The following is an 18,940-nucleotide window of genomic DNA, read 5'->3' on the forward strand; positions in this document are numbered from 1 at the left end:
GCCCCTGGTTGCTGTTTTTTATGATGTTGTCAAATTCCTATATGATTTGCATTTTTGTGTCTTGTTTATGAAATCCTTACAGCAAACTCATAGCCTCCTCCAGATTTTTCTAACAGTTTTAAATGTTTTATTTTCATATGTAGATCTTTAGCCCATTGGTAGTTTATTTTTGTTTGTGGTTTAAAACAAATATCCAATTTTATTTTATTTTCCATACAGATAACAAATTGCTCTTGCAAATTGATCTCTCAGCCCACCCTTTGCCCACTGATCTGCAACCTCTGTTACAAACCAAATTTCCACCCATGGGAGGGTCTGCTGCTGAGTGCTCTATTCCACCACGTGGTCAGTTTGTATTTCTCTGTACCAATACCATCGTGTTGTAATTATTAAATTATTACAGCTTTACTATAACATCTTGACTATCTGTTGGGCAATACCTCAAGTCTGTTTCTTGTCTTGTATTTTCTCCTTGGAAATTATAAGGAGGTTGTCTTAAAAGAATTAAATAAAAATTGGCAAAAACAAACAAACCTGGGTTTGGGGCCCATGGCAAATTATGTTGAACATCATCCCTGGAGAAGTCTTCTCTCTAAGCCTCTTTAATGTATGACCTTGTCTGTGAGCAGGCCAGGTAGAGGAAGGAGGAAGGGACTCTGTGACTGAAACTGAAAGCCTCAAAGCCTGAGGTAAAAAGGAACATGGTGTCTACAGGAGAGGCAGCACTACCTCTGACAGCTGTAGGACCACTGCCTCTGGGTCACCCAATGCCTAAGTTTCACCTGACTCTGTTCTCAGCCTGGAAGCAGTGGAGTGATCATACCCCTTCCCCAGGCCTCTACTGTACCCTGACAAGAATCTCTTCATAATTCTAAAAGTCTGGAGCTGCAGCAGTGGCTGAGGTCTTATGAGTCCCTCCACCACCAACCACCTCCTCCAGGCTGAGAGCATTCTTGGAGGGTCAAGTCCTCCTTCCTGAAGACCCTCTGCAGGTGCCTATCCCACAATAAGGCAACCAGCCTCTGTCATAGCACTCAAGGATATAGGGTGCTCAGACCCAGGAAGGGGTCCCAATACTTCTGGACCCTCAAGTCCAGGGTCCAGGTCCTTGGCCCCATGGCCAAGGGCAGCCATACTCCTGTTGGAGCAGCCTTCTACTGTGTCTGACCAAAGTGTCTACAGAGAAAAATGGAACTTCAAGGCTTGCCCAGGCCACTACTGTCTATAGAGTTTAAGACCTTCCCACTTCCTCTGACCCAGGCCCTGGCTGCTGCACCAGCTTCCTCCACTTTATGGTATAGAGGGAACCATTGAGGATGAAAGGTCTTACTGGAGTAGGCACCCCAGGCAGTGGGTATTGCAGTGCAAGGACCCGGGGCCATGGGGCAAAGCCTGGTCAGAAGCAAGACTTTCTATAGATCAGCCATACCTACAGGTTGTGATTTAGACTTGATTGAGAAGGATTTCCTTATGCAAGCTCAGCTGGCACTCCTCCTTACTGTGATGTTCTTTACTGGGCCATTCACACCTTCAGATGGAGGGCTGGATAAGACACAAATCACTGGCTCAACAGGTCTGAGGTAGGCTGGAGAATCTGCATTTCTAACAAGTTCCCCATCTGGAAGAGCCTCCAAAAGCCTTGCTCTCAGGGTGCTCACCAAGGGTTTTTCAGGTCACAGACTGACGTATCCAGATGATGCCACCAGAGCCACTAAATCCTGGGCATTGCTTCCCAAAGGGGCTTCTTTATCCACAGAACTCCAAGCTTTGTCGAGGGCATGGAAAGGTAGCCTCTTTGAGGGCCTGCTTGGGTTCTCTCTGTCCAGCCCAGGGGCTGCTGGAAGAGGGAGACAGGCATCCCTTCCTACCACACTTGGGCTGAGCTGTTTTCTCAAATGAGTGCAAGGCCTCCCCACAATTCCAGAAGGAAGGGATTCTGATCCAGTTTACAAATAAAGAAATTGAAGTTCCCAGGTCATGATTCTGATCATTAGCAGAATAACAATTCAACCTGAAGTCTACTCAAAACCTGTCCTCCACAGCAGCCTCCTCCATTTGCTTTTGTAGTCTGTGCCTCCACTCCCACCCTCACCCCATGCATACCTGAGTTTTGTACACCCTGTATCCTCTGTTCAAGGGAGTCACATGTGGAGAAGGAGTGGCTAGCCTGACTAGACTTGGAGAGGTGTATTTTAGTTTATTAACCTGTCTGCTGGGGACACAAGATAACTTAATCCATTACTCCCTGTCACAGACCGGCTTCCTTTGAAGGCTCCTCACAGGTGTAAGGGCCAGTAAAGCACTCACTGCAGAATGTGTCCAATTGTCCATAGGATCCAAGATTTTCTGCCAAGCACTTGCTCTGCTTTAGGAACCCAGCATAATAGATGGGAAATGGGTCTCCTGCTGCTTCCAGCACAGCACGGGGCTAGGCCACATGCAATGCTGGTAGTCAGGGAGACCCCACCCCACATTTTCATGGACACAATGCCTCTAACTTGGGGATGGATATATGGAGGTCAAGGTTCTGCAGGGTTAGAGATTCATCTCAGGTTGGCACACATGAAGTCCCCTTTCTCCCTTCCCCCTTGGCCCCCCAGGCCTACTTCCACACCTGGACAAGCCTCCCACTCCCTACACATGAGCCACTGCTAAAAACACATACTGTCACACCCACATTCATACATGTAACCTGCACTCATCTGCTCAGATGTGCACTTACACACCTGCACATACTGCTCAGAAGCTACTAGCTACTGTCCTAGGAATGGATTGATGGTTTGCAAATAGGAAAATCAACTCAAACCATTGCAATAAAAGTATGTGGTATATGAAACATTGAAATATTATTCAGCAATAAAAAGAAACAAGTTCTAATACATGCTACAACCTGGGTGAACCTTGAAAACATTATGCTAAATGAAAGAAGCCAGTTACAAAACACCAAACATTTTATGATTCCATTTATGTGATTGGCAATTCAAGTGAGGAGGGTAAAAGTGTTCTTTAGGGAGTGTTGAAAATCATATAGTGGTGATGGTTATATGACTATGTGAATATACTAAAAATACTGAATTGTACTCTTTAAAGAAGAAAATTATATGGATGTGAATTGTAGCTTAATAAAACTCAAACTCCGCAATATATACATACATACATAATAAAGTATGCACATATACATGTTTGTATGTGTCTGTATAGACCATGTCACTTTTCCTTTCAAACCCTCCAAGGTCTTTCTGTTTTATTCAGGGTAAAGACCAAGACCTTGCAATGCCTGTAATTCTTTACACCACCTGTCACAACTGGTTCTCCGAAATCTCATACTATTCACCCCTGGCTCACTCCACTGCTGTCAAAATGACCACATCAGGCATTCCCAACATTAGGGTCCCTACACTAGCTATCCCTCAGCCTGGAATGTCCTTTCCTCTAGGATCTTCATGACTCACTCTCTCACCTCCTACGTGGAGAAAACAAAGTTGACCTTTCCTTCACCTGCTCTGCATTACTTCTATATGTAGGAGTGAAGGCAAAAATGTATGGAATAAACATCTTTTTTTTAACTTTTTAAAACATATTTTTTATTGAAGTATAATTAACATACAGTATTATATTAGCTTCAGGTGCATGACATAATGATTCAACAATTCTATACATTACTCAGAACTCATCACAGTAAGTGTATTCTTAAAATCCCTTTTATTTATTTCACCCATCCCCCCACCGACTTTTGTTTTCATTTGTAGCTTTGAATTGTAACATCATATTTTGTACAACTAAAGCGATATTAATAAAATGAATACTTTGTACCCACCACCAAACTTCAGAAAAAGAACATTCCAAAGCCTCAGAAGTCCCATGTGCCCCCTCCTTAATGCTGTCCTTTCTCCCCACTACTTGAGGAATTTTGTGCAAGATATTCCCTTGCTCATCTTTATAGCGATGTGGGATAAGGAGTTTCTTATAGGAATTACACCTTCTAGCTTTCAGTGAAGATCTGGAAGGGACTGTGGGAGAGATGGAAGAAAAAACACTAATCAGCTCCTGAAGCTGTGTGTGGATGGGCCAGCCAACATCTCAAGGAAAAGCTAAGAATCCAAGCCACCAAGCAGGGCTACAAGGAGGCAGCTGCAGAAGACTGTGTAAAGTGACTGCCTCTGCGTGGTGGTCCCTCTGTGAGTCCACTGCCAGCTACCTGCAGTTGGCCAAAGGGCCAGCAGTGGACAGAAGGGCTGGAAGCTGTGGAGAGGAGATGAAGAGTAAGCAGGAACCCAGCACCTCTGTGTCTGTCTGTCACCACATTTGACTGCACATGCCTTTCAAGAAAAGGGGCTGCTGCTTAACTTCTGCCTCCAGTATCCTGTTTAAGTTCCTCTTTTGGTCAGGTTTAACTTCAAACCACACAGGGAAGGGAACTCGGATTTGTAGTTTGTAATTTAGCCAAATTGGCAATAAAATACACCAGCACTGCTGCCTATGAGTGAACCCTAACCATGTACTATTGAGTTTTGGCTGCACTTTATTGTAACAGGAATCATGCAGCTTAAATTGACATAGAGAAGCAATCAAATGCTCTTGGAAAAATTGTGCCTGGAGATTTGCTCAACACAGCAAAAAACACAAGTACATGTGTGCAGAAAACACAAAGTGTGGTAAAGCAAAATGCACTAAATGATGCAGGCCTGTAAATATGTAAATACCACGTGGAATAAACAAAGAGGAAGGTTTGGGGTTTGGGGGCACCAGGGTGGCTCAGTCGGTTGAGCGTCTGACTTTGGCTTAGGTCATGATCTCACAGTCTGTGGGTTCGAGCCCGGTGTTGAGCTCTGTGCTGACAGCTCAGAGCCTGGAGCCTGCTTTGGATTCTGTGTCTCTCTCTCTCTCTCTCCACCCCTCCCTCATTCATTCTCTCTCTATATATATCAAAAATAAACATTAAAAAAAAATTTTTAGGGGAGCCTGGGTGGCGCAGTCGGTTAAGCGTCTGACTTCAGCCAGGTCACGATCTCGCGGTCCGGGAGTTCGAGTCCCGCGTCGGGCTCTGGGCTGATGCTCAGAGCCTGGAGCCTGTTTCCGATTCTGTGTCTCCCTCTCTCTCTGCCCCTCTCCTGTTCATGCTCTGTCTCTCTCTGTCCCAAAAATAAATAAACGTTGAAAAAAAATGTTTTTAAAGAGGAGGGTTTTGCCATATCGATGATAATCTGTGAACCCTGCAGTAAGAATTAAGAACAATTCAACTCCCTGTGCCTCAAGTTCCAAATTGAAAAAAAGACAAGCCAGGGACAGAAAAAACACTGCTGAAAATCATGCTGCTCTGAGAGGAAAAACAAGATAGAGATGAAAAAGAGGGAAAGAGACTTTCCAAACTAGTGTCCAGAAAGGCAAGAAAATGAAAATCATAGATGATACGAGAAGGTACTTCAAACATTTAATTGGACTAGAACAAGGAAAGGAGGAAACAAATGGGGCAGAAACAATATTTAAAGAATAAAGACTGAGAGTTTTCCAAAATTCATGAATATAAATCCTCAGATTCAGGAAGGCTGAGATGCCTGAAGCTGGGCAGGGAGCAGGGCCTAAGGTCAGGACCTCACTCCTGCAACCCCTGGGAGCGCACAGGCCAGCCCAAGGTGGAACTATATGCATGGGGACACCCATGAAACAATAGGCATCCACTCCAAATAGGAAGTGGAGGCCCTCTTGGTTGGACTACGTGCAAGGCCACAGGGGAACTCAGGGTTAAGCATGATCTAGAGCAAGGAGGCAGCCCCACAGTTCCATCTCCTTCTAGCCACCACCCTGGGGACTCACCAGTCCCTATGCATGTAGCAGAAAGGAAGATGGCAGCTCATAGTCATGGTGGCAGACCCAGAGCAGAGCTGGCATGAGTGTCTGGAGCTAATGAGCAGAGTCAGCTGACCTTGGCATTTCCTGACATCTGCCCCTTGCCTGAACTGCGGGGATCAGGCTGTTCTGATCACCTCAGCTGTGCTGCCTGCTGGGTGCCTGTGAGCAGGGCTGGTCTTCGCCTAGCATCTTGGGCTGCTGCAGGCTGCTATCTGCAGGAAGCATCTAGGTCTGGCCCTCCCTCCTCTATTGGTTGAAATGTTCAGAAAACCTTTTAATCACAACTAGACTAGGGAAGTAAAACCATTATTGTACTTTTCTTCCTCTGCTAAACATCTGGCAACCCTGTGCATTCACAGAAAAGCATGCCTAATGTGGAAAAAAAAAAAAAAAACCCAACGATGTTGTTCCCAGAGAGCTATAGAATGAACAGGCCGTACTGAGAGGGAAAGAAAACACCGCCAGCTAGAGGCGAACTTTCCTTAGCAGGAAAGGAACCTGGCCTGAGGCCACTGCTTATGATGACGAATTTGCTCCCAGAATCACAAAACAAAGTGCTTTCAGCCTGAAACTTCCAGTTTTGGAGTTTTACAGAAGTCTAAGGAGGCATTTACATCCTAGTGTCAGAAAAGGTGCTCCCCAAGAGACAGGGAAGGAGGCACCTTCACACAGACTTTTTCAAGCTGGGATTGGGTATCTAAGCTGGGGCCTTGTGAGCAACTTGAGGAACCTTCTTCAAAGATGCAGCACACAGCACTACTAGGAAAATCACTGAATCTGATGAAATTAAGTAATAGTGCAGCTAACACATGAAACTTGTGCTTTAAATCCATTGTCTTTTAATCTTTCCAGTAGTCCTGTAAGGGAAATATTGCCATAATCCCTATTTTACAGGTAAGGAAATTGAAGCACAGAGGGGTTTAGCAACTTGCTCCAGGTAGCATAGTAAATGTGTCAAAGCTGGGATTCATCAGGCAGTCTAGCTCTAGTCCAAACTCCTACTACCATCTAATGAAATGAAATGAAATGAAATGAAATGAAATGAAATGAAATGAAATGAAACAAATGGAGAGAATTGAAATGCCTGGCTCATAAGTACCTCATGACTATACCATAGAGGAAAGACTCCTGTTAGTAAGAGTTGACTCTTGAAGTCTAAATCTGAAGTAGGTTCCTGACCACATCCCAGAACAGATTACTAAATACTCTGTGGATTTCAGAGAGTTTCAGCTCTGTGCTGAGATGGTCTGAAACATGAGGCCTGACCCACAAGATAAAATCAAGCAGGATAAACCTGAGGTCCCAAGTCTGGGCTTGAAACACCTTCCACCTGAGTGTTCTCCGTGGCTGGAGATGCTGCCCAAGGGGACCATGTTACAGGTGTGTGGTTTCAGCTCAAGGTGGGGAGTCCCCTGCACCATTTCCCAAAGGGCTGGGCCCCATTCTGGCAGACACCACTTAAAATCAGCAAGAGGGCTGGAGAGAATTCATGTATGTCCAAAAGGCTGAAGGGTCTGGGCAGGATACACAAAGAGGGCTGGGAGAGGAGAAGGAGTGGGTATGCACACACCTGCACTGCCTGCAAACCAAGGCAGAACTGTCCCAGAAGAGAGTGTGTGACCAGCTGAGCCCAGCTAATTTCAGAAGCAGGACTGGGACCTCTGTGCCTCTGGATTAGAGACTGTTGGGGCTTTGTGTTGGGGAGTAGGTGGGTAAGCTCACTAACAGACAGATGTTACCCAAAGCAAAGTGAACAGAACCTCTTGGGGTGACATGTGATCAGAGCTTTATTTTAAGCATTTGATCCTACATGGTTGTGGAGGTGGGTAATCAGCCTGTGTAAGGCTCTTATTTTTGCCCATTGAGCTGGGGCTTGAAGTACGCTGGGAAGGAGAAAATTGATGTCCGTGAGGGAAAGCAAGAAGGGAAGGGACCCACTGGAATCCCCAGGACCATCTGGAACCTCCAAGGAGGATAATGAAAGTCCTGCAGGTAAAACTGTCGCCCTTCCCCAGGTGCTGAACATGCTTCTGTCTCAAGGTGAGGGAGGATCCAGAAGGGGCTGGCAGAGCTGTGGCCAGGCTGCTGCTCACACCAACAAGGTGAACCAGCCAGCCAGGGAGCACTGTGAAACCCTTCACCAACCTCCTGAATAAAAATAATGTGGCACTGCTTTGTTTTCACATCCCAAACCTCACAAACAAGGTCTCTTGTGACTCAGAGAGTTGAGAGCCCTCCCTCCTTTTCTCACCGGGTCTATCTTCCCAGGCACCAACAGCTCCCTCCAACTGTAGCCACAATCTGAGGGCTTCTGTACATCTTAGCTCTCAGGAATGCTCATGAGGAAGCAGCCAGCTTCATGCTGCAGGTTGGGAGCCCTGCTGCACCTGCAGGGCCAGCCTTGGCACCTAGAATGGTAGTTTCTATAAAATGGCTGGACAGTCCGGGGTGGCAGAGGCTAACCCCATCAGCAGCTCCCGAGGACTGGATCAGATTCCAGAGCATTATTGACGGCATAGTCCTGGTGCCCCGGGTCCCACAACCTAGCCTTGGCCCCTGTGCCTGCCACAGGGAGGCAGACAAGGGAGAGGTTGGGAAGGCACAGGGCTTTGCCATGCTTTGCACCAGATGCACCATTGCTTCAAGGGTCGCAGTTGCAGGAAGGGCATCACCGTCCCCAGTGTATGGACGTGGAAAGTGATGGCAGTTAAGAGACCTGTCCACAAGTCAGTGAGAAAGTTGGAGTCCCCACTCATCTCTTTTCTCCTTCCCCTGTCTGGCCTTCCCTCTCTGATGCAGTGATAATCTCCAGGCTGTGCTGAGCTCAGCTGAGGGCTGGGGCAACTCAGGAGAAGCAGGCCTTATGGTGCCGGATGACACACCTGGCTGGGAAGCGGGAGTCCCACCTGTGGGACTGAAGAAGAGGCTGCAGGTGGTACAGATCAAGGCCATCCATGTGGGGCAGAGGCCAAGCTGACAGAGCAGCTGACCATGCCGTGTCCACCGCAGCCTCTTCCTCACCATGACCCAGCTACCTACCTCACAAGCTGTGGGAGAACTAGCAACAAAGCCTAGCAAGAGCATCCAACCTCTTTCACTCAGCAGGAGACTGGCTTCCCCGATGCCCATTCCTGGAGCCAGGATAAGGAGGTGTGGGAGACACACTTGTGGTCTCTGCCCCCAGTTATTGACACAGAGCTCCTAAGACCTTTGTAATTTCCTGATAGGAGTGTCTGCCACTGAGCTCCCAAATCCCTTGCAATATCCTGGGTGGTAGGGGTGGCTTTTGTTCTAATGAGGCGACTCTCAGTGTGCTCCTGGATATAGACTGGTCACCAGAAAGACCAAGCCATGACTAGAAGCTTGGAAATTTCAGACCCAGCTCCTATTCTGCAGAGAGGGGAGAGGGGCTGGAAATGCCTCCCCTGGTCCTGCCTCCATCTTGAAAGTACAGGATCCAGACCTGTGAGTTGGTGAACATGTGAGTGTGGCATGCCCAGAAAGCATGGGAGCTCTGTGCTCCTTCCCATGCAGAGCTTGTGAGTTGGTGAACATGTGAAGGTGGCGTGTCCAGAGAGCGTGGGAGCTCTGTGCTCCTTCCCATGCAGAGCTTGTGAGTTGGTGAACACGTGAAGGTGGCATGTCCAGAGAGCATGGGAGCTCTGTGCTCCTTCCCAGGCAGAGCTTGTGAGTTGGTGAACATGTGAAGGTGGAGTGTCCAGAGAGTGTGGGAACTCTGTGCTCCTTCCCATGCAGAGCTTGTGAGTTGGTGAACATGTGAAGGTGGCATGTCCAGAGAGTGTGGGAGCTCTGTGCCCCTCCCCCTGACCTCACCCCATGTAGCATTTTATTTGGGTGTTCATCTATATTCTTCCTTATATCCTTTGCAATAAACCTGTAAACACAGTGTTATCCTTAATTCTGTGAGCCATTCTAGCAAATTGTCCAACACAAAGGAAGCAGTTGTGGGAGCCCCAATTTACAGCCAGCAGGTCAGAAGGAATGGGGACAAACCTGACCTTGCCGTTGTCACCTGGAGTCGGAGGGGCAGTCTTACCAGACTGGTGGGACGGAGTGCTGAGCACATTCTGTCAGAATGTGCTTAAACTGTGGGACACCATCTGGTGGCATAAACCTCACACATGGGTGTCAGAGATACCGTGAATGTGTGGCTGAGGGAAAGCACAGGAGTGTTCTTCCTAGACACTACTCTAGAGGGCACTCATGGTCACTTGGCCAGGCCCAAAGCATAGCGCTGAAGGCAGAAACCCAGATACACAACTATAGCACAATAGTGTTTGTGTACTTTCAAAATACATTCACAAAGAAAACAAGACACCTGGTTCCAAGAACACACTCCGAATCCATTGCCTGTAGTGAGGGAGGGGTGGGGAGTGGCGGGATAGAGGGGAGGTGGGGGGAAGAATTCCACTAAATGTTATAGATCACTGCTAAGATCATTGAGAGTTAATGGGTGCTAAGAGAGGGTCTGTAACTAGTAGACCATGTGCCCTGTTTTCCCAGCATACTCCTGGTTAATGTCTTGATCCCAGTGTAACAACTTACAGTGTTCCTTTTACTTGCAAAGCATCCTGGTTTGGGGTGCACATGCTTTAAGACATGCCAATCTGAGTGCCTTCATGTTCATCCCTGGTTTGCCCCTGCAGCAGGCTATAGCTCTGACCAGTCCACTCAGAGACTCCAACTGGAGGAAACTAGTTTATGCTGACGGGCCACTGACAAGCTGGAAGGGTGACCCCATTGCCCTGTATTCCCCTACTGGAGAGAGGAAGGCTGCTTAGAGCTGACCACCTCCACCCAGCATCCATTCCTTAGGGAAGAGAGATGAACACCCCCTCTGTGCCAGGTAGAGCTGCCCTTCAGGAGTGTCCAGCCATTGCAGACAGAGATCCACGTGTTTCAGCTGGGCCACTGCTATCCTGCTGGCTGCCTCTTCCTCTGCTTATCCTATATCAAGGGGAGCCCCTGACCTTTCTGGGAGGAGGGAGAACAGATGGTATAGCACTTTCATGACATCCTTTCAGGCTGGATCGATGACCTCAAGAGTCCGATGGTGTAAGGCCCACCCCCTCCACACACTCCCTGTGCCTTGTCAGCCTGTGGCATTGCTGGTTCATGGGTGGCTCCAGGGCAGGTATGTGGAGTTTGGGTGTGGGATCAAGGAAAGGATTTACTCTCTGGGGTCAGGTGGACAGGGAAAGACAGGAATTGATGGCCATGCTGGGTCCTGCATTGAGTTGGTCCTGTTGGAATCTGCATGCCTGGAAAGATGTGGCGACTGCTCTCAGAACACAGCTGCTGATGAGGGTAGGAGGAGGTAGATAGGAGTAGGGACCTTGAGGCCACTTGCTGACATGTTAGCAGAAATCCAATCAGCTTTTTGTGGGTGGGATGTTTGGGCTATCCTGCTTCAGGAGAAGTTGGGTTCCGACTGTTGAGGGACCAGAGAAAAATCCTTTGTGTCCATCTCTGTAGCGTGTCTGTGCAGGACCAACAGCACTCCTGTGGGATGGAGCCCCTTGCTGTCATCTTGTTTCCAGGTGACAAGCGTCTGTAGGTGAAGCCACTCCAGCACAATTTAGCTCTAAGCCATGTCTCCCTGCCTCTGATTGGAGATGTCCCGGTGTTCAAATTTCCTGGCTGTATGGACTTAGACATCTGGCCAGGCAACATCCATGGACAACCACCAAAGCACAGCAAAGGGGCAGTGACTAAGCCAAGCAACCCAGGGTACCCTTTTTCTTTTTCTTTTTCTTTTTCTTTTTCTTTTTTTATATAATTTATTGTCAAATTGGTTCCCATGCAACACCCAGTGCTCATCCCAACAGGTGCCCTCCTCAATGCCCATCACTCACTTTCCCCTTGTCCCCACCCCTCATCAACCCTCAGTTTGTTCTCTGTATCCCTTTTTCTTATTCCCTCATGCATTTATTCCAGTCCCCTCCCCACATAGGGACTTGCTGAGACCACATGGAAGGTCCCAGGTGAGAAACCTGATGCCTACAGAAGCTGGAACTTTCTCCCAAGGCCACAAGAGACTTAGAGTCAGAAGCACAGCCTGGCCCCAGCCCTGCCACCTCCCCACTCTATCTGGCAGGCCTTCCCAGGGATGAGAGTAAAGCAATCTGCCCTGGGCCTTTTTCCTGGCACCTCAGCTCCAGTTACTGCCCTCCCCCTCCAGGCACACTAAAGCCCTGCCATGCCCCTGTGACCTGGCTGCATCCCCAGAGAACCCCTCATGAGTCTCAGAGCACACCTCCCATGCCCTTTTCATTCAGTAGAAAGTCAGCCAAGCCTGCGATCATTCTTGATTCTGCCACTCCCTCATTGCAAGGGACAACTTTGGGAAATCATAACTTCTGAGCCCCCATTTCCTCATCTGTTAAATGGGCTACTGATGTAGGTAAAGTGCCTACTCTGTGGTCTGGACACTGGGGACAGCAACTGTCAGAAGACCAACAAAGCTGGCCCAGCTTCCCAGGGCCACCAGCTGGGGCCTGTACACACCCACACAGACAGGACATCCTGAGCAGCCCACAGCATGACCACCTGATCATTTCTTCATAGGAAACTGAAATGTTCTTGTGAACACAGCTGAAACTGTTGCTAAACTGCTTTCTTTATTAAGAATTCTGATTGTTTTCTGTGTGACAGAATTGATTCACAAAGACAAAAACTCACACAGCACAGAAACTTCCAAATCTCTTCTGTGTTCTGCTTTGCATGGAAGGATGAGTCACCAAGACTCTCAAACAGACCCCTGATGGTGAATGGTGGTGATGGGCCCTCATTCAATCTTTTTGTTCTGCTTGAGCTCAGCTGTCTCATGTGTAAGCAGGAATGATTCACACACACACACACACACACACATTCCCCCTCTGTAAAGGCGTTTCACACAAGTGCACAATCACAGTGGCCAGCAGCCAGACATGGCCTGAATTATGAGCAGATTTCTCCCTGTGCACCCCGTTGCTGAGAGCAGCCTTGGCCTGGCTCCCAGGCACAAAGACCCAATGTCTATCCTGCTGCTGGCATGAGCCATGGGGACAGAGTGGGGTGGGGCGCTCAGGTCCTACGGTGTGGTGGTGGTGCAGTAAAGAGAGTGAAGGAGTGGCGAGTGGGCAGTGCTGCAGGGTCCCCCTGGCTCTGGCCCCTGCCTGGTCCATCCTGTGTACATGGGCTCCGAGGACTGCCTTTCAGGACAGGACCTGTTGTTTGCTAGGAAATGTTTAGTTTGAGGTCAGCTTCTGGCTTATAAGAGAGGCCAGACCAGGACAGCCACACAGTACAGCAGAACACAAGCCCTTCACTCAGGTCTGAGTAAAATCCCAGCAATTTCCAAGGGGGTCCCCCCTTCCCAGGCTCCTCAGTCCCTCCTTTCAGAAAGTAGGTCTGTGTGAGTGAGAGGCCAAAGTGCATGGACTCCCCAGCCCCAGTGTCCTTCTCAAAGGAAAACCTGGTCTTATCCTATCTACCTGTCAGATGGGGGCCTCACCTGCCCCTGGGCAGCCTCCCCCACAGCTCAGGTACGATAAGGCCAGGGCCAGGCACAGAGGCAGGGCGATGCCCAGGGGTCACTCCCATGTGACTGATACTCCCCTCAGGTCCAGGCCTGCTCCTGAGACAGGAGACAGAATTCACAGCCTGGGCAGATGCACTGTGGGAGGTGAGGCTGCAGCTCAGAGAACTTAGCCTTCTGGCTCTGATTTATTCTTCCTTCAACTAAAGCTCAGTGGCCTTTTGGCCTTCTGAGAGAGAGAGAAGTCTCTGCCATGGGAACAATCACTGCTCGGCCTGCAAACACGCCCACTGCCCTGCTACATCCGGACAGGCACAGGCTGAGCCTTCTCCACCTGAATGGAGTGCTTCTCTCAGGCTCCAGAGCCCCTGGTTAAGCCCCTATTCAGAGCATGCAACTCCCTGGCCTTCTGGGCCTGGAATAAAACCTACTTGTTGCCTAGTGAGGGTACTAGGTGGGCATCTTCACCATGTTTTATAGCCCCCTTTCTTTCCTATAGTCATCTCCTCCCTCCACCCCTTTCTCTCCATCAGGCCTGGGAACACACACCCCCTTCTGCTGCACACAAAAGCCCATTCTGGCCTCTCTCTTTGAGACCAGGCAGTGGCAGCGTCACCCCGGAGACCGGCGCCTTCCGGCCCAACGCATCCATCCCCTTCCCTGCCCATGCTGGCCCAGCTCAGCCCCAAGTGAGCTCTCAGGTTATGGAGCCCTGCTAGTTGCCCCCACTTCAGCTGGACTGCTTCCTCTCCAGGGAAGCTGGGTATCCTATGGGCTCCCTGTTCTTCCCAGGAGCCCTGCTGGCTCTGGATGCAGTGTATTTCATTTGCAGCCATCACTCTCACTTACCTGTGGTCCCGTGTTTGCCCCTCACTCCAGTCCTTTGAGGCCTCCAGAGCCTGGCTCAGCTCCCCTCCCCCAACAATGCCCCCATGAGAGGTTCCAACCCTGTATTCCTTACTCTTGAGCCACAACCTGCATTACATTGCAGGGTGCGTGGGGGTACCATGAGAGGCTCCAGCCCTATATCCCTTACTCTTGAGCCACAACCTGTGTTACATTGCAGGGTGCGTGGGCCACTGGTTCATGTCATCCCCTCCTGGAGCTTCACACCAATCAGGGTGGCAAATCACAATTCAGTAATAGAAGCAGACCCCATAACTTGGGAGCTGATGCTGACCGGTGATTGCATGTGCTGGATGCTGGATGCTGCTCCCTGCTTTGTGTATTGACATTGGGCCTCACTTCAACAAAAGGAGACAGGAACACCCCAAATTTAGGGGCTTCACACAATATTTTGTTATGATGTTTTACAGTTTTAGAGATTGAAAGGACTCAGCTAGGAGGTTCTGAGTGTGGAGGAAGAAGTAGAGGAGTGTCTGTGTAAGAGGCGCCCAGGCCCAAGGAGCTCAGCTGGTAGGGGGGGTACCTACTTTGCACACAAAAGATCCCACTTCCTCTTACTGGTATCATTTATCATTAGAGCTATAATAATAAAATGAATTCAAACAATGCACAGTATTTAAAGGGAAAAGCCTAGCCCCAGAGGTGTTGGTGCTGCCAACAGTTTGGGTATCACAGCATCCTGTCATTTCGTCTTTCCTCACAGCCAGGACCTGGGAAGTGGGTCCCAGATCAGTGGTATGTGGCTTCACCTGATATGTCCACACACACTTGATCTGTCGGGCTAACAGCAGCCCTAGGGGGCAGGTGCAATGACTGCCCCTATTTAACAGAAAGGAAAGGAGGCGCAGAAGAATCAAGTAACTTGCCTCTGGCTAGGCCCAGAGCCTATGCTCTCAGCTGTTCAGTGCAGGTCCCCAGGCTACCTCAGAAACAGCATCCGAAGTAGGCAGCTCATCCACACACCTGAGGGACCCCACATAGAGCATCCCCAATCAGGGTCTGACTCAGAATCTTGAAGTCACTGGCTCCTTGTCACCTGCAGACCTTGGCTCAAAGGCACACTCCTACTCCTGCATCATCCTCAGTCAGTCCACCCTCAGTTGCAGTCCTGCCTCCTTGCTGAAGGTCAGCTGTGAAGAGAACTATGGCACCAGCATCTTGCAGAAGCAGCAGCAGCACACCACTCCTGCTCTGGAGTTGGCAGGGGTGGGGGGATTGGCAGTATGCAGAGGGTGTTCCCAGATGAGGACAGAATTCATCTCAGCATGTGAGGGGTGGCTGAAGTACAGGGCAGGAGAACATGAAGGTGCAGAGTGCAGTGTGGTGGGGAGGAGGGGCCATGGGTCAGAGTCCCTGAGGCTCCACACATGCCCAGGTTTCAGTAAACTTCATTTCCCTCACACCCTGCCTTTCATTGGAGGATGTGCCATGAGGAGTTACAGCACCCCCTTCACATACCAGCTTAGCCTCCAATGCCTTTCTTCAGCCCTGGCCACCCCTCTGGGACTCTGCCCACCCAGGGCTTGAATTAGTTCTCTTATGTCCCCTCGTCCATGGTCCTGACCTCCAGGGTTTTCCCTAGGAAGGTGGAGGGCACTGTATGTGTAAGAACTGCAGGCAGGAACTGAAGCTCAAAGGAGGTCCTGGGACTCTGAGAGATGCTTGCTTTGCTCTTAGCTTGAGGGTTCCAACAGCAAACACAGAAGAAGGTTCCCATTGTTCTCAAATAAAGATTCTGCTCATTCTTCCTTCCTTCCTTTCTTCCTTTGTATTTCTTTTTCTCTTTCACTTTGTAAGAAACCATCCATGGTATTGGCCAGAGACTCTGTGGACACTTCTTTGCCCTGCTCAAAACATGCTTCATGAGTCATGACCTCAGAGAGCTGGACAGAGGCTCACTTGACTTTTTTTCAGACTTGAGGGCAGAGATGAGTTGTTTGTTAGTGCACTGAGCTGGTCATGCTATTGGCCAATCCTCCACTTTTTTAGGCTCAAAATGCCCCAGCTTCACCTGCATTATAGTCAGCCCTGTCCTGACTCCTCTGTTCAGGGGAGGTGCGAGGGAACAGCATCTAGTGAACATTCTGCAATGGGGGCCAGAGCTGTGGTCTGAACCCAGGTGGTTACCCCAGAGCTCCACCTCCCAGCTCTGTGGGAAGCATGGCCTGATCCTACCATAAGACCCATGCGGAGCTTTTGCTGGGGCACCAGTAACATATCTCTGTTGGGTAGAACACAGTTGATGGCCCTTCCTGCCTGAAGGTCTCTGAGTCCTTAGTCCCACCACTGGAAAGACATACCTGGGGTCTATGCCCTGCTCCTCTCCTCAGTAGAAGTTAATTGAAACACTGGTGCTCTCCATGACAGAGGGGCTGACTACCTACATGAGAGGGGAGAAGGCCCCAGGGGCAGGGCTTCCAGGCTGCCTTCAAGCCAGAAGTGCCGGGGAGGCTCCATTCAGATCTCAAAAGGATGGAATCAGAGCTGTCAGTTACTAGAGACCAGGAAATGCTGAATGTGTGTATCCAGGGGCTTGGGAAGGGCATGTGTGTCCTGCTCCTAGGTGCATACTGCATATGTCTGTGTCTCACTGAAAGTCTGTGTGGGTACAAGTTGCCTCCTCCAGGAAGACAGCCCAGGCCCTACATTGTGCCTGCTTCCCCACTCATTGGGAGCCCTCTGAGGGCAGACATCAGTCCATACAGTTCCGCCCATCTGGGGGTCAGATGGCAATTGATGGAGTGGGGCACTGGGATCCACACACAGCCACTGGGGGATGAGGGTGAGGCCATGCAGAGACTTGCTGGGAGTTGGGTGCAGCTGCTCCAGACCTCTGTGCCAGGACCCATCCGATTGAGGAGATTATGCAGCTATTTGTGTATGAAAGTCTGATATAGAAATGAGCTTAGGAGCACCTGGGTGGCTGAGTTAGTTAAGTGTCCAACTCTTGGTTTCAGCTCAGGTCATGATCTCATGGTTCATGGGTTCTAGCCCCATACTGGGCTCTGTGATGACAGCACAAAGCCTGCTTGCAATTCTCTCTCTCCCTTTCTCAGGCCCTCCCTCATTAGCTCTCTGTGTCTCTCAAAATAGATAAACTTTTTTAAAAAGTTAAAAAAAAAAATGAGCTTCAAGTGCTATTCTGATATGGCCCCTTCTTCCTTCTGGGCACCCACCTTTGCCCACAGAGGCACCTTCTCTCTCTCAACAGGGTTTCTGAGGACCTATGAGCACTAAGGCCTCATCAGGTGGCAGGATTAGAACTTAATTAAGGGAAAGATTGCTAATTGTAGGAGCAGAGAATGCCTCCTGACTGATAAGAGCATTTACCAGCCCTCCGACCTGAGGAAAGGGATCCACTCACTTCCCCAGACAGCAGAACTGTTCTGAGGGTCTGCAGTTCAGTGCATACATAGCTCAATCCCACCCTGCACCCAGGAACCCCATTCTGCTAGAGGCAATGAGTCTGCTCTGGGTGAGGGCACCCAGGCACCCACGGACAAGACAGATGGGCCACTTCCCAAGGATTGAGCAAAGTTGCCTCTGAGAGGTGGGTCTTGAATCAAGCCTGGACACTGAGAAGGGGTTTTTGTGGCACAGGGGAGCCAGGGGAGTTGGGAAGCATATGGGGGCAAAGATATTCCATGAGCAGAGAACATCATGACTAGATATGAGGAAGTAGCATGGGAAGGTGAGAGGACGAGGGCCAGGGTTGGCCAAGATGGGACCTGAGGACCCTAAGGCTAAGGCTGTATCATCCTTTCTCTCTTCCCTGTGTGGGACCTGGACACAGGTAAGCACTCACAGGACAGCTTCAGCTCAGGCCTCTCATGCTGCACCCAGCCTGCATGATCCTTGCACCCCAATCCTCTACCTCCTCCCACCTGTGAGCTCCCCGGTCCAGGGAGCAGGAACCCGGCTCTCATGCCTTCCAAGTCCCCTGAGACTAGACCCAGAGTAGCATCCCAAACTTCACATGTTCAAAACTGAATTCTTGTACCCCATGCCCACCCACAAGTCATCTTCCCTAGGGATCTTCCCATCTCGCTGAATACCACTAGTATCCCTTTACTTTTTCAGACAAAAAAAAAGTTTCCTCCTTTTCCCAAAGCCTTACACCCAATTTACCAGCACTTCCTGTTGGGTGTACCTCCAAAATGTACCCTAGTCCCACTGCTCCCAGCCACCTGCAATGCCTCAGCCTTGCTTCAACTATTGGCCATCTACCCCAGGGCCTCCAAAGTGATCTCAAAAGCCTCCTTTCTTCTGCACTTAGCTCAGTGGCTTATCACTACCCTCCCTGTGACCTCTTGGGCCCACTTGTTCTGTCTCCACACCTAGACTCCCACCTCATCCCCCAACTTTCCTTTCTTCTTTTGGCATCCGCACACAGGTACCACATGGGAACTTGGACAAGGTCTGGTCTCCTGCCCGTCATATCTTCCCTCTATAAGGGAAGGGGCTCATATCTATGCCTTGGGCTGCATGCAAGCCACACTCATGCTCCTCACAGCCACCTTGTAAGGGGTGGGCATTCCCCTACAAGTGCTGATAAAAATACCTGCCCCCCCCCCACTGACTTCAGGGCTAAGTGGGGTTACATAATCATGACATGGAATCCCGAGGCTATAAGGACAACATCCC

This window comes from Felis catus, chromosome C1 (genome assembly GCF_018350175.1).
Source record: "Felis catus isolate Fca126 chromosome C1, F.catus_Fca126_mat1.0, whole genome shotgun sequence".
Lineage (NCBI taxonomy): Eukaryota > Metazoa > Chordata > Mammalia > Carnivora > Felidae > Felis > Felis catus.